At 37.4% G+C, this 16455-nt stretch overlaps 1 protein-coding gene across 6 annotated transcripts in view; it reads left to right on the plus strand.

The window, feature by feature from the left end:
* The window catches only part of AGPAT3 (1-acylglycerol-3-phosphate O-acyltransferase 3), an 80097-nt gene that overhangs the window by 32306 nt on the left and 31336 nt on the right, over positions 1-16455 (plus strand). For 2 of the 6 annotated variants that reach the window (XM_088144717.1, XM_088144718.1), the window contains one exon: positions 1185-1621. The exons of the other annotated variants lie outside the window; for them this stretch is intronic. The gene's annotated coding sequence lies outside the window, so the exon portion shown is untranslated. The remainder of the gene's footprint in view (positions 1-1184; positions 1622-16455) is intronic. 6 annotated transcript variants of the gene reach the window in all.

The raw sequence follows: 16455 nt of genomic DNA on the forward strand, positions 1-16455 counted from the left end.
TTGTTAAGGAAACAATAGAATAACTGCACAAAACCTTCTGAATAATGTTGCTAGAAGTCTTCTACCTGAAAGTATCCTATATTTTCAAGGTCCTGGGTGGAAAATATTGAAATCATCAAATATTTGTTGGCTCAAAGAATCATTAGCATAGTAGCTGTTAATATTTCCTGACCTGAATGACTTGGGAAATCAAAATACTCTATGTTAAGATGTAGGTATATCTTGGCCAAACCGATCACATATCTAGATATTAGTAATTGCAGTAAATCATACTGCACACCAGAAAGGCAGAAAAAGACCATTTTGAACTATTATGATTGTTTTATTTTTCACATTTCTACATTTTTGTATTTTTAGCAGAGTCACTTTGGACTACAGAGCACATTAGGAACCATTGTATATTTAAGAGTAAAAGTCATAGTACATTCAGTCTGTTAAGTCGATCTCCCAAACGTAGAGAGCTTTTTAAGCAAGACTGTCATTAATTCAGAAATATTATGTCAATAGTTTTTCTATCCAGTTTTCAAAAATCTAATTTATTTGTTTATAATTTAAAATTGAGAGCTGTTTCTTACATTGCTGATACATCTGAAAATGTTTGAGAAAATATTCAAGGGCAATACCTAGAAGAGAAGAGAAGGATAAACCAGCTTGCCCACCTATCTGATTTTCAAGTCCTTTTAAGTTGATCTGTTTCCAGGACTGGTGCAAGTCAATAATGCCAGCTAATAGGGGTAGGTGGTCATCTGCTGACCCTTGGCATTTACCGTGTTAATGAAAATGACATGCAAATCGCACTGATCTGTAGTTCATGAGATATTTCTGACCACAGCCTTTGGCACTGAACAAGAGGATCACATCTGCATTAAAGGATTATGATACTGGATTATATTACATAAATGCACAAGAGTTGAGCCTATGGTAATACGTTAAAAAAAAAACTACTGGAAAGCTCATCAGTGGGAGTAAACAAAAGAAAAAAAAACAGCCCTTCATGCCGAAATATAATCTGTTGTTTCATGTTCTTTGAAAAATTATTTCAAATGACTAGGTAGGCGTACGTTAAGTAATTTTCTTAACTTCTACATATAAAGGAGATACTATGCAGAAAAACTCAGTCAGGTCTTATTCTTGCATGTTTCAGTTAATCCTTAATTTTTTATTTCTGCTTCTACTGCTTTTAGAGAGCAAGGACTGTAACTATAGAACGGTCCTCTGCAGTGACAAGAAGCATTGCCCTACAGGAGACTGATTGGGAGCACCTGCATATGAAGTTGGGCTGAATGGACACTCCTGCTGGTGTACCAACCACCCCGCTGCCAAGGAGCAAATGTTGCTGAGCTGCTGGATCTCCTAATGTAGCTGGTATCCCTCAAGCTTATGCTGGGGGACTGCAGTCTTGATGTCCCAGGAGTGGGATCTGGACTAGATAAACTCAGGTTCCTGCAAGATGGAGCTACTGTGTATATGCAGACAATTTAGTTCAGTGTTGTTCCACAGTTAGCTCTGGATGAATCTGACTCCCCATGAAGGAACAGGTCTGTGATTTGAGGGTGTCTTGGACTAACAACTCCTGTTAGAACAGCAGGTGGAAGCCATGGCCAAAGGAACCTTTGCTCAGGTACAGCTGAAATGGCAGTTGTGGACTGTCACCCCTTAGAATAGTAATTCCATATCTCATTGCCAAGCTGTTAGATTACTGTAACACACTCTGTTTGGGACTGCCTTTGAAAACTTCATAGAAACTACAGTTAGTCCAGGATGTAGCAGCTTGATTGTGAGTATGTGAGAAATGCTTAGCAACGCAATACTGATACAAAGGTCACAAATAGGTTTCTGAGTACAATTCAAAGTACTGGTTTTAATCTATAAAGCCCCACAGGCTTGACTTCTGGTTACCTTCAGGACTGTCTCCTCCAATTATGATCCATCCATCTTGTGTATGCATGCTAAGTGGAGATGCTTAGGATCCCCTCTGACATAAGGTTGGTGGGATTTGGGCCTTCAGAAAGCAGCCCTCATGTTATGGAACCATTAGCTCCCTGTGGTATGAGAGGCTGCCACACTATTTACAATTTTTGTAAAGCTATGGAAACAATTTTTTTAAAATGAACTTTGGGGCACTTGTGGTGAACCGGGCCTGCCAACATGCATTGTGATTTTGGATTTTGGCTATGTGCCTTTTTTTTAACGGATAGTGGATTTTATGGAAGGGACTCTTGTGAGTGTTTTGATACGGCAGTCAACTGATGTTGTTTCCTTGGATTGGCTTCTGAAGGCATTTCTATGGTGAACGTGCATCAAACATTCTGGCTGAGTTGGTTGCAACTTGTTTGCAAGAAAGTGAGATTTGTTAGTGCTACAGGAGACTGAAGTAATATGTTAACAGCTACACATATTAAACATAATTGTTTAATTATCTTTTTTAGCCTTCATACTTTTTACTAGTATTATATTCCAGAGAACATGCTGATATTACCTGTTCTGTAGGTTTTCTTACCAGCATCACATTTGTTTGTCCACAACACCAAGTTAGAAATGGAACTGTAGCCTGCTTGAAGTATGTAGAAGGGACGTGTATCTATGCATTCTAATACTAGCCCTCCATTTGGATCTCTTTGTGTTGAATGGGAAGGTCTTAAGAAGAGCATGTCTCAACTCATATTTTTTTCATCGGACCTTTCCTATTCTGAAGAGATTGGTATGAGAGAGGAGGAGAAGGATTTTGTTTATCTGTCTTTTGTAGCCACATTTGTAGCCACATCACAAGTCCTGATTACATAATTTATATTCATAATTACATTAATGGTTCCACACATTTTTTTTCTTGTCAAATTCCCTGCAGGATAGGTGAGGTGCTCTTCTTAGTCTTAACGTTGGAAAGACAAAACATTTTGAATAATTCAGTAAGAACACAATGTAATTACAATTGGTTATTTTATTATATACATTTCAAAAATTTTGAATACAGAAACAGAATACAGAAACCAATGCATATTAATAGGATTTTTATATTTTAACTCCTTTTTTCTGTTAACCAAAAGTTGGTATTATGGAATTACTGTTAAATATTCAGAACTATAATTGTTTTACTTTTTGGACATGTAAAATATATTATTGCAAAAGTATATCCTTTTATCAAGGCTAACTGCTTGTTTTTCCTGAATATAAATATGGAAATAGGTCCTACTGAAATGAATAGTCTGGGTGGTTGCAGGGGGTGTGGGGGGGAGGGTCCCTCCTAAGCAAGGTATTGAGAATTTTGGGGTAACACATCCTGTCTCATTTTGCTTATTTTGTAGATTTGATTCAGCTTCGGAAACATAACTTTATCATTTGATATAGACTGTAATTAGAATCAACCTCTTTTCAGCATGGAAAATGATGTTTATTGGTATATCTAGATCAGTATCAGTGTAGCATTCAGTCTATAATCTCCATCTTGGGGCCACCTTTAAGTAGCAGACCTCATGGTTGAATCAGTCTGGGTAGATTGCTGCACTTTCCTGGTTCTTCATCTTGTGATTGGTACATCTTGCTTGGTGAAGCATTTTGGAGAACTCAGAAGCTTATACACTTCTGTGCTAGCATGTTGGTCATACTATAAATATTAATTTTTTTTTCCTTGTGGGCCAACATAGGTTTGTTTTTACTAATTATTGGTGGCTCCCAAGGATTCAAGAAAATCTTTTTACAGCCTTTCTTGCAGAAACCAAGCCCTGAAATTGTGGGCTTTGTGCATTAGAAATATTGTATGTATATGTTTTTATGATTGAGCACAGACTGGAAAAGAGCAGTGGGGTAAATCTGTCTCCTTTTCCTTCTTATCCTCCAAACCAGGTTGCCTAAAGAAATTTAGGAGAAAGAGCGAGGGCAAACAGAGCAGCTCTTCCTCTACGCCTGGAGGTAGCCAGAGTTTGTGAAGATAATAAAAGTCATTTGGCAGCTGCTCATGTCAGTATCAGAGAGCCATCACCTGGCTCACCCCCAGCCCTGCAACATCATCCATATTCATATACAGAGGGGAACCTGCAACAATATTCTGAACCCTGCAAAGACAGAAAGTTCAATGTTTCTCTGAATCACTTCAGTATCTCTCTGATTGATCTGATGCTACAAATCAAATAACTAATATGAAGCTTTGCACAGTGTGTGTGTGTGTAAACATACACATAAATACAATCATAGAGGTAGCTATATGTACTGTATCCATATACAGTCGTGTGAAAAAGAAAGTATACCCTCTTTGAGTTCTGTGGTTTTACGTATCAGGACATAATAAAAATCATCTGGTCCTTAGCAGTTCTCAAAAGTAGGTAAACCTCAGATGAACAACAACACCTGACATATTACACCATGTCATCATTTATTTACAAAAAGAAAGCCAAAATGGAAAAGCCATGTGTGAAAAATTAAGTACACCTTTACTGCTTCCGTAGGTATGAAGAGGCTGAGTTGATTAGAGGTGCTGCTAATCAAATGCCCTTGATCAGTTGATCATCAGCAAGTGTGACTACCTCTATAAAAGCAGAAGTTTTAGGAGTCTGCTGGTCTTGAGCATTGAGGTGTGTGTTAACACAATGCCAGAGAGTAAAGATATCAGCAGTGATCTTAGACAAGCAATTGTTGCTGCCCATCAATCTGGGAAGGGTTATAAGGCCATTTCCAAACACTTGAAAGTCCATTACTCTACAGTGAGGAAGATTATTTACAAATGGAAAACATTCAAGACAGTTGCCAGTCTTCCCAGGAGTGGATGTCCAGCAAATTCACCCTAAGGTCAGACTGTGCAATGCTCAGAGAAATTGCAAAAAATTCAAGAGTTACATCTCAGACTCTTCAGGCCTCAGTTAGCATGTTAAATGTTAAAGTTCATGACAGTACAATTAGAAAAAGACTGAACAAGTATGGTTTGTTTGGAAGGGTTGCCAGGAGAAAGCCTCTTCTCTCTAAAAAGAACATGGCAACATGGCTTAGGTTTGCAAAGTTGCATCTGAACAAATCACAAGACTTCTGGAACGCTGTCCTTTGGACAGATGAGACCAAAGTGGAGATGCTTGGCCATAATGCATAGTGCCACGTATGGTGAAAACCGAACAGAGCATATCAGCACAAACATCTCATACCAACTGTCAAGCACGGTGGTGGAGGGGTGATGATTTGGGCTTGTTTTGCAGCCACAGGACTTGGGCACCTTGCAGTCATTGAGTCAACCATGAACTCTTCTGTATACCAAAGTAGTCTAGAGTCAAATGTGAGGCCGTCTGTCTGACAGCTAAAGCTTGGCCGACACTGGGTCATGCAACAGGACAATGATCCCAGGCACACCAGCAAATTTACAACAGAATGGCTGAAAAAGAAAAGAATCAAGGTGTTGCAATGGCCCAGTCAAAGTCCAGATCTCAACCCAATTGAAATACTGTGGCGGGACCTCAAAAGAGTTGTGCATAAACAAATGCCCACAAACCTCAATGAACTGAAGCGATGTTGTAAAGAAGAGTGGGCCAAAATTCCTCCACAACAATGTGAGAGACTGATAAAGTCATACAGAAAATGATTACTTCAAGTTATTGCTGCTAAAGGTGGTTCTACAAGCTCTTGAATCATAAGGTGTACTTACTTTTTCACACATGGATTCTCCATTTTGACTTTCTTTTTGTAAAATAAATGATGACATGGTGTAATATGTCATGTGTTGTTGTTCATCTGAGGTTGTATTTACCTACTTTTGAGAACTGCTAAGGACCAGATGACTTTTATTATGTCCTGATACGTAAAACCACAGAACTCAAAGAGGGTATACTTTCTTTTTCACACAACTGTATATGTACTTATCCAACAAACTCATATTGTAATGTTTGACTTACTAATGAGTCAAATTAATACCATTTAAAAGTTATTTCTGCTATTTTCCATTCCAAAGGCTTATTTTTGTTTAGTGTTGTACACCTTTCTTTTATGAATCCATTTTAAAGTTTACAAAGCTTACACTGTGCTTTTAAACACAAACTTTTGCAATATAAAAGCATAATATAAATAAATCTAAATGTACACCCTAGATATTTTTAATGAAAGTTAATTCTAGCATGTCTACATTGTAAAAGTGTGCTTATCTAAACACACACATACCACATTTTCTATCTTGCCCTCTGCTGTCTCCCCATTGTGCATTGCAAGATCTTGTGAAGCTTTGTGTGGCAGTTTCCCTTAAGACAATTATTGGATTAAGTCAGTGACTCGGTGTATCAATGCTGGCAGTAACATTTATTGCAAGGTCTTTATGGTTTTCTTTACTTTTATTGTGTTATTTAAATTTTATTTAAATATTTGGAAGGTTTAACAACAATGCTCTTTGAGAAAAGAGATGGTGCTGAGAGAATAGCCGGTTGCTGACACAGTGGCTTTAATAGCCACGGTCTTTCCCAATTTGCTACTCCGTGTTTTTGTCATCATAATCCTTCCTTTGTGTCAAGGAAGATTTGTTCTTCAAGCAAGGACTGCTGTCTTCCTGGCTTTCCCGTTGCCTCTTCCCTGCCATTAGCCGGAAAACCAAAAACAAATTAAAAACATGCTGACAAACCAATCAGGAATATGCTTGTTAACGGGAGTTTGTTCGTTGCTGATTGTCCTGGCTCTTGCCTATTATTTGTACTGGTAAGTAGCATCTTGCTCAGCGATTGCTTGAGAAGATTGGGGTCACATGGGTTTTTGAACATGTTGCTAATAACGGATATGATTTAGAATAGTAGCTAGTAATTTTATATGGATTTTCTTTTCTTTTTTTTCATGCTGGCACCCATTAGAGGCATCTATTGAAATTGAAAGAAATGGATATGTATCCTTAATTCTGTTTTCCTATTCCAGTGTAGATATTCCACAGCCACATTATCTCATGATTTGCCTCATGTCTTGAGCCTTGGTTGGGCATAAGTATTTTAGTTGTGAATATACAACAAGACTATCTGTCTAAGAAACAGTAAAATGCTTTACAGAGGTAGAGAATTTTGACTTGCTGGTCGAGATTTTCTTGTTTTGTGAAAGATTCTTTGTAGTACTCTTTGAAATACTACCGTTTATGTAATACAGCAGGGGGAACACACAGGAAATCCAGATAGGATGGTTCATTCTTTGGATGTATGATGATGTGTAGTGCCACTTAAGAAATAAGTAGTTTGCCCTACGAACTATAGGAAGTGGTCCTGAGCTCCAACATCCACAAACCCTTTTGTCTGTTTAATTTTTTCCCATTCTGTCATTAACCCTCTATATAATCATATTTTTGATAGCTACAAATACATTAAAGGGGTCTCTTTGCCTCTCTGGTAGTAACTATAATGACTGTATAATCAAGGAACGATTTTCGAAGGAAATGTTAGGCAATGTTACTCATAGAACCCCTGTAATAGTTGATGTTGGTGAGGTGGAAGCCAGTACTTTCAGACCAGAGAAAGCAGCTGAATAAACACTGAGCAGGTGAATTCCACTCTCAGGAAAAGGATAGGTAAGAGTCCATTAGCTAAAAAGGATGGGAGGAAAAACTTACAATTTTCACGCTGGAGCTGACATGTATACAAAACTTGATTTTCCTATTTTGCATCAGGCCAATCTTCTGTATATAACTGACTTATTTTTTGTCTAAAATAATATATCTAGCAGCATGGGGTTGTTAAAGTTTAGCTGAGTGTGGGGTTAAGTTTCCGGAAGAATAGAAATTTAGAGCCATGCTTGACCTGAAGACTGCAACGATGGGGTTGGTAGGGGCCATTTAGAAAATGGAGTCTAACCCCCTGATCAGTACAGGAATCCAGATTAAAGTATTGCAGATATCTGGCTGCCTAGAGTCCAGTTGAACATATCCAGTGAAGGGGAGTATACCTCCCTGGGTAATTGGCTCCACTGTTACAAAGTTTTTTTCTAACATTTGGTTGGAATCAGCAATCCTGTAATATAAATCAATTGTCTTCTGTCCTGTACTCTGGAATAAAACAGGTTGGACTTTTACTTAGCAATATCATTTTTGATGTTCTTGATATTTGAAGAGTGTTGTTATATCCTGCCTTCCTTTTCTCAATGTTAAACCAAGTTCTCTTCACAAGGCTGAGGGTCCATCCACACTGCCCCAACAGCGTTCTTTTCTCTCATCCTTGAGATGAGAGAAAAGTATGTTCATCCAAAAATCCCTGCCCTCTCAATGTTACTCTTACTGCAAGAATGAGGCAAGTGGAACTGATGCTTGCACAGGAGGGCTGCAATTAGCAGCCACTGCTGCTGTTAAAGGAACAAGGAACAAGGGGAAAAAAAGAAGATTCTTCTTCTTGTCTGTTGTTTGTCCCTCCCCACCAACCAAACATGGATTCTTTGCCTTCTCTGCTTTTCCCCCCTTCCTTTTAGTTACATGCTGGCTAGAGAGCACCATCACCATTCCTCACAGCAGCAGCAGCTGGAACAGTCACAACTAACTGCTGCCCTTGTATTTAACAGGGAAAATGAAAGAAACAATTACAACCTATACATAAATAGCAAAACACTAGGACAAGTAGACAATTCAATGAATTTTGGTAGAATTTTATTAAAGATGATAAAATGAATGAAGAAACTTAAGATGTTAGTAGAAAAGATTAGTATGTGATTGGTTGTGTGGTGTGACTACTTTTGGAAAAAGCACAAATGTGCTCTTTCTGCTTTGTTTTATGGAAGTGAGCATTGGGTATTTTAGGAGAAATATAAAAGTAACTCAAATAGGAAATGTGGGACTTAAGAAATATGTGTGGTAAAATAAGAGGATAAAGAATAAATGGTTGCTGAAGTCATACAAAAATGAATGACTAGTACAAAAAAAGTATGTTGATGTGATTTGGTTAAGTAGAAAAATGGAATGTGGATTGAATTACAAAACAAGTATATGAAGAAAGAGTGAATGGGTCAAGAAGACGGTGAAGACTGAGAAGTTTTTTGTTTGCAGCTAAAAATTGAGCACAACTGCTCTACAGGTCTCAGTTAGGACCATATAACAGCATGATAATCTTAGAAAGAATTCAAACAAAATTTCTAAGAAGCATCTTCTAGGTTACCCACTGTATTCCAAATGCAGCATTTCGACAGGAAGCAGGAGTCAATAAACTTGCGGATAAATATCTTTACCTATTGGTTAAAACTACACCACAACCCTAGTGGATTGACCCATCTAATATTGGCAGACAACTTCAAATCTTCGGAAATAATTATCCAAAAGAAACTGAGCTTCTATGGTTTTTCCAGTGATGCCACCTTAACATTAGAGTGAGATCAAGCTAGTTCAATATTAAGGCAAAGGATCTTAGATACAGAAGGCCAAACAGATATTGCTGCTTTTTCTCAAAATATAATTGCAAATAACCAAATTTTAGCACCTAAACCAGCCCCATATTCATCATATCACAGTGCCCAAATTCAGGAGAGCCTTACATTTAGCTTGATTTAATGCTCTCCCCACAGCTCTTTTGGAAGGGAAATATAGGAAAACCCCATATGATACTTGATACTGCCCCTGTGATATAGGTGCCATAGAAACCACAGCTCATGTTCTTCTGTATTGTCAGTTCTACAGGGACATTTCCCACTAGCTGATTACCCCCCCTTTTATTTAAATTTCTGGGGCACTCCGATAATTTTAATTTGCATTATCTGTTAAACAACCAAGATAAATTTATTTCTCTAAAAGTAGCAAAATTCTGCTACATTATATGTAAGCTTCGCCCACAAATGGTTTCCAACAGTTATTGATCTTAGGGGATAATTTTGCTTTGCTTGTTTTATTGAATGCATTTTTATTGGTCAATGACCGAAATAAAGTTCTGTCTGTCTGTCTGACTGAGAAGGTCACACCTGGATGGAATTCATAAGATCCTCAAAAAGAGAAAATGAGAACTTCAAAGAACTGCAAGACATGGTAGAGACAAGGATGTTTATAAGAATAGATAGTAATGGTGCAATATAGTGAATAGTTTTGGGGTAATCTAGATTTAACAGTATTTCCTTTTCTTATTTCATCCCTTTAATCCACTTCAGTTTACTATCTCCCTCCCTTTCTGTGCTTTGCATAATGTTGCTTACCCTGACAGAGAATAGCATGAAGGATATGTATCTATATATGTACAGTATGCCAAACATTTAAATGAAAATTGAATAGAAAACTCTATCTCTTAAAACCTCTTTTTTAAACAAGGCTGTTAGATTCTGAAGTGTAAATCAAATGGAAATATTATTTTTAATCTAAAAATATTCTCAACATATATAATTAAGATTATTATGCAGCTTTACATAATATCAAAACATAGAGATGGGGTTCAATTAAAGTTAGATCATATAATGCTCCTGAATATTTTGTGTTCACATATAAGAGGAATATAGAATTCTGTTGCCAAGTTCTCTATTATGCAAATGATGGCCTAAAATAGGTGTGCATAATAAAGCGTTAAACCCAGCTTTTTTTGTAGCTAGGAACTTTTCTTACCATTTCAATCATTTAAATTTTTTTTAAAAAAATAATTATAACTAGAACTACGCAAGTTTACTTTAAAAAGTTTGATAAACAACTCAATCTTGGTCCAGGACATGTATTTATTATAACTTACACCCACATGCACACCAGTGCAATGTGATGTAAGGACTGAAATCTCATTTTAGGGGAAAGAAACCCTGTACACTACTTAGTTCTGTTCATGTGTACCCTTATATTGAAAATGCATGCATCTGTAAACTAGCAACAGATTAATGTGGTACAGAAGATTATCTGTAGCGGACATTCAAATCCCAGACAGCCCAGCCTTTGCTAACAGAAAGTGACTCAACATTTAAGAGTATAGGCAGTCCTCACTTAACCTCAACTGGGACTGGCAGCTCAATTGCTAAGTGACATAGTCGTTAAGTGAAATATCATGTGACCGTGCTGGACTTGTGACATTAGTTCCACTGTGGTTGTTAAGCAAATTACCCGCAGTTGTTAAGCGCAATAAAATGTGGCCGTGATTTGCAATTTTACTGCCAGCTTCTCCATTGACTTCACTTGTTGGAAGCTGGCTGTGAAGTGCGCAAATGGTGATTGCGGGATGCTGTGACTGTTGTAAATGTATGCCAATTGCAAAGTGCCCAAATTGTGATAATTGTGACTGTGGGAACGCTGCAACCATCGTCCATTTGAGGACCAGTTGTAAAACTACTTTTCCAGCGCTGTGATACATTTGAATGGTCACTAAACAGGGCACTCATTAACCAAGGATTACCTATAGCAACTTAGTCTCTGATGTACATGTCTACAAAAGCAGTTATACTAGGCATTTTAAATAGTGAATTTTATTCTGCTTTTTACTCTTCTGTTTAATTTTATTATGTATTTTATTTTTTGAAGTTATACTTGTGGTTTTCATATTTTTATAAGCTGTCTTGGGAAAATAATTTAGACTGAGGATAGGTATAAATATCTGGAATAAAACATAAATACATTTTAGAGAATGGGATAGCGTTCCCCATCTTTGTGCCTGGCAGATGTGTTAGATTTTAGTTCCTATCATATATGGCCTATGGGCAGTTGTACAAGCTGCACTGACTCCCAGTTTTCTTCCAGATGCAATTCAAAGTGCTGGTTATCACCTTTAAAGCCCTACATGACACAGGGGTGGGTTAGTTGTGGGATCACCTCTCCCAAAGGGTATCTGCCCATCCCACCAGATCGGATAGCGTAGGCACTCTCCAGGTCCATTCCCTGTCATCTTGCTGGACCTAGGAAGTGTACTTTTTCTGTTTTCTAAAATGTCACAGATTAGTCTGCTGACAGCCATACATACACACACATATATATACAATATACTGTACTGCCATGATTTCCCCCTTTTGTAAATACTGACTTTAAATTTTGCAACCTGCTGCTGCTACTGCTTTTTCTATTTCTTCTTCTAAGCTTCTTGCATAGATGCTACTTCTTTAAAAGCAAACATTCTTTAAAAGTTACTCTTACCTTTGATAGTCATCCAGCCTGGAGAATTATTAGCCATGTATCAGTTAAACTTTCTTCAGTTTACAGTACAGATAGTCCCCAGAGCATTCTGTAGCAAAATTGGAGTTAAATACACAATGGTTCGAGTTCATTACACAATACTACTTATACAGTATTATACAATATTACTGTTCCGGCTTACACACAAATTCACCTTAAGGACAGAACTTGGGAATGGAACTCATACTTCATCTGGGGACTACCTGCACTCAGTTCATAACAATCCTATCTAGTTCATTCCAAAGACAATGAAGACAATTTGACCTTATGACAATACAGCCAAATTCTTCATCATGGTCTTTGTGATTCATGTATCCAGGTATGCACTAGCAAGAGCCCCATTTCTAAAGCTTGGCTGGAGCCCTACCCCACCTAGCAAAACATGGCTCCCATTGAACCCCTTCCATTTGTACTGACTGCCACAACTTTAATGGATTTATCCTTGAGCTGATCAACCTTCTACTTTATTATAAGTTGTGACTTCTTAATTTTTTTTTATTTTTCTTTAATCTCTGAACTCGTCTCTAAACTCCGTAGAATGGTTCATTGGGACACAGGAATCAATCTCATCCTGTTTCAGACATCCAACCTTTAGCCTTTAGGATTCCATAGCAGAAGGGCCAGCACTGAAAGAGAAAACATGCCCTTTGGATGGTCATTAGCAGTGTCTTTTTTGCCTGTGTAAAATAAACAGACTTTTTGCAATAGTTATGGTTTGTCAGCTATTCTTTTGGGGCTTTAAAGGTTAAAGATTCTGAAGCTCCTTTGGTCCCCTTCATCCCTCCTACCATGTCCCAAGAATTGTCTGTTAGCTTTCTCATTTCTTCAAGTAACCAATCAAATTCTCTACCACCTGCGGAGAATCCTCAGGATTTTTTCCACTATTATTGGCACTGAGGAAATAATTCGTTAAAAGTTGAAAACCTTCCATGAGGCCTGCTCCTCTCAATCCCAGTAAGGGCAAAAGTGAAAAGGATGATAAATGCTCTATCATCATCTCCTTGATTCCAGCTCCAACTCAAATTTCTCCTTACAACGACCTTGTCCTAGTCTGCTACTTCAGTTTCACTGTTGATGGACTTTCCAAACTGTACTGTTCAGTTTTCACTGCCGCCTCTTTAAGCACAGGAATTCATCCCTGTTCTCTATTGTTTTGATCCAGCCCTTTATCCATTAAAATAATCAAAACTAAGATCATTCTTTTGTTTGTCTCAAGATCCCTGAGATTATGGTGGGTTTCCTCATGTTTTTTTCTGTTTCTGAAGAGCATCTCTCCTTGATTTGATTCCATGCCATTCAGCTCTTCTAGAGTGGATCCTTGGTTCTCTTAGCACTCTCATAATCCAACTCAGTGAATTTGTAGCTCTCATCAGAACCCATTGAATCAACCCAAGTTTTATGTTTGCATCACCATACAGGCTTTGTCTAATCTTTTGCAATGGAATCAATTGCAAAGAATGGATCCTCAGTGTCCTGGTGACATCTTCAATCTCCTGGTGACATTTTTGTTTTGTTGGAATAGATCTGCTGTTTTATGTGTTTTCACCCAGTCCTTAGTACTCAGATTCTTAGCAAAGATCAACTGCATTCTCATCACACCTTGGTGGCTTTGTTGCTCTGTGTTGTCCATCAGAAGTACATCTGCCTTCCAAGCTGACCTGATTTTCTCTTCATTTTTCAGAGGCAAATCTTCTCTCTGGACTTTGATTTCCTTTGCCTTACAACTTGGAGGAGTCAGTTCCACAACTCCTTCAGAACAAGATAGGTCTGGTTTTGTTGGCTTCTTGGAAGCCTTCCAAAAGGATTTCTTATGCAGCTAGATGGAAATTCTTTGAGGTATTCCCATGCAACATCATAGAATCATAGAGCTGGAATAGAACTTAGAGGTCATCTTGTCTGTCTTGCTCAGTACAGACAATCTTTGATAGATGACCATCCAGACTCTATTTGAAGACTCCATTGAAGGAGAATTTACCACTTCTTCTGGTCACATGTTCCACTGTCTGTCAAGTCAATAGACTTTGGTCCTTCTGTTGCATTTGGAACAGCAAAGCGTGGCTGTCTCTTTATCTTACATCATCTCCTTTTTTGCTTCACTGAGCAGTTCTCTTCTTTCAAATCAGTTAATGAAGCATTTCATGAAATGTCTAGCACATTTTTCTCTTACAGCATCCTCCAAACTGGAGCCTCTCCTTTGTTTTCTCTCTGTTAATGTCAGAACCTCTTGAGGGCATTTCTACTGCCCCAATTCACCTCCTTTCATGAAAGGTTGCCTTGATATCAGTTCATCAAATAAGCAAAGTGAGTACCTTACAAAGAGATCTTCCAGTCTTCATTTCTCAAAGGGACAAATTTATCCTTCCCCCAAATTTATCCTTTCTTCCAAAGTTAGTTCAACATTCAATTTAAATCAAGACATTATATTGTCTACCTATTTTCTCAATTGCTAAATACCACTGAAAACATTGCTTCATTCTTGGGATATCCATCCTGCTTTATGTCACTGTTTCTCTGAGATCATTATTTATTTCTGGCCTTCCAAGGCCCATCTAAAGGGTGTGATCTAAGATATGCATGTGGCTGTCTTTGGAACCCAATCATATCACAGTGCTGAAGTGGAGCTATTTCAAATTTTGTGAAATTGGATTCAGATTACTGATAGGATCACTAATTCCCAAAATGTTTGGAAATACTGGAAGTTCCAGTTTAAATGATTATAGATCTTTATAGATGGTCTGTTGAGAGGTTTTTGTTGATTGTTCTTTTAGGTTTACCCTCAGTGAGCACTGTAGGTTTTTACTCTTTGTAAATATTGTTTTTTCATGTTGTTAGCTACCCAGAGTCACGTTTGTGAGATAGACACCTGAAAAGAAAAGAAATATTAGAATGGCAGTTTAACTGGATTAAAAAAAAAATTGAAGTCACAACTTTATTATTACCGATTTACTATTGGACGTCTAACAGTCAGTGAATGTGAGATTTTAAAAGAGTCCACTACACCTATCATTTTGCAAAGGTTTTCATGAAAGATAGATCTGCTTTCTGAAAAAGGTAGTTTTTAGTATTATTGAAGAAACTTCAATGGCCTTGCCAAATCTGGCATAGTTAGTAATTCCAGTTAAAATGCCTAAGTTTTATTATATCATTACCTCTCAGATTCACATCACAATTATTTTTGAATTGGTAAATTCTGGACCATTTCTTGTCTGGTTTTAACTCTGAAGTGATAAAGGATGCAATTTCTTGCATGCTAATCTGGAAATAAACCCTATTAAGTTCAGAACTGTTTACTTCCGAGTATCGATGCATAGAAATCTGCTGCAAGAGCCTCAAACATCTGTTGCACTCTTTCTGGAATGAAACTTGACATGAAAGGAATGCATATCAAACCATTAAAGTTTGTAACTTATAATGGCTTGTGATCTATGTCCATTAAAGAAAACTGAGCAGTTATATATGATAACGCAAGACAAAATATTGAATTTTTTTACAGCAGGCAAAAATGGAGACCTTCAATAACTGAACAGCTTTTTTGTTCAGGTGGAATACCAATAGCCTTAATGCTATTGTAGATTATCAAAGCTAGTGCAACATCATTCTAAAAACTGTTCTCTTAATAGATTTGCTGGGAGCTTGAATGCTTAAAGATACAGGTAGCTCAAATTGCTTATCCTCCCATACTCGCTTAACACCTTGTTGTGGGTAACATAGCAGGTCTGCCAGGAGAATCTTGGGATTCTTGGCTATTTAGTGAATCTTATGATTTTATTGCCTTTCTAAACTTTCAGATTATACATCTGAACATTGCATTTTCAGAGACATCTGTAGGTGGGTGATTCACATGCTTGCTGCTGCAAAAATCTTCCTGGGAGTACTTTTTAAACATGTTTAAATCTTCTCCCGGGAAGATTCTTGCAGCAGCAAGCATGTGAGTTGGCAGTAAAATGAAATACAAAGGCTAAGTATAGACTTCCTAATGAACATAAGAGGCATTCTGACTGTTTTCTGTAACAATAGGTACTTTTTCCTTCTATGATAATAGGAGAAAGTTGTGAACGTTAGAGATTTTGAATAGTGAAGAGCAAAAACAACACATTTGGGAGAGCACATAAGAAAACAGCACTCTGATAATCTAATTGGCATACATTGGATATTAAACTACCCAAGTTACCAAAGCACTGGAATTCCAACTTTTCAGACTATCAGAAATTCATTCTTTTCTCATCCTTCCTGATAAGAATAAAAAGAAAAATATTGTTTGAACAGTAATGCCTCATCTTTGAAATCATATTATTTTAAAGTGGAATTCTGCAAGCTAAAAATACATATTTGGGCATTTAATGAAAAGGAATCTCTTCAGTTTCCCATTCTAAAATTATACATACATTTATTGCTTGTTGTGCTTTGTAGTATCTCTAAACAAT

Source organism: Python bivittatus, unplaced genomic scaffold (assembly GCF_059951505.1).
Source record: "Python bivittatus isolate LINGU-HERP-01145 unplaced genomic scaffold, Pbiv_v1 ctg000350_np1212, whole genome shotgun sequence".
In the NCBI taxonomy this organism is placed as follows: domain Eukaryota; kingdom Metazoa; phylum Chordata; class Lepidosauria; order Squamata; family Pythonidae; genus Python; species Python bivittatus.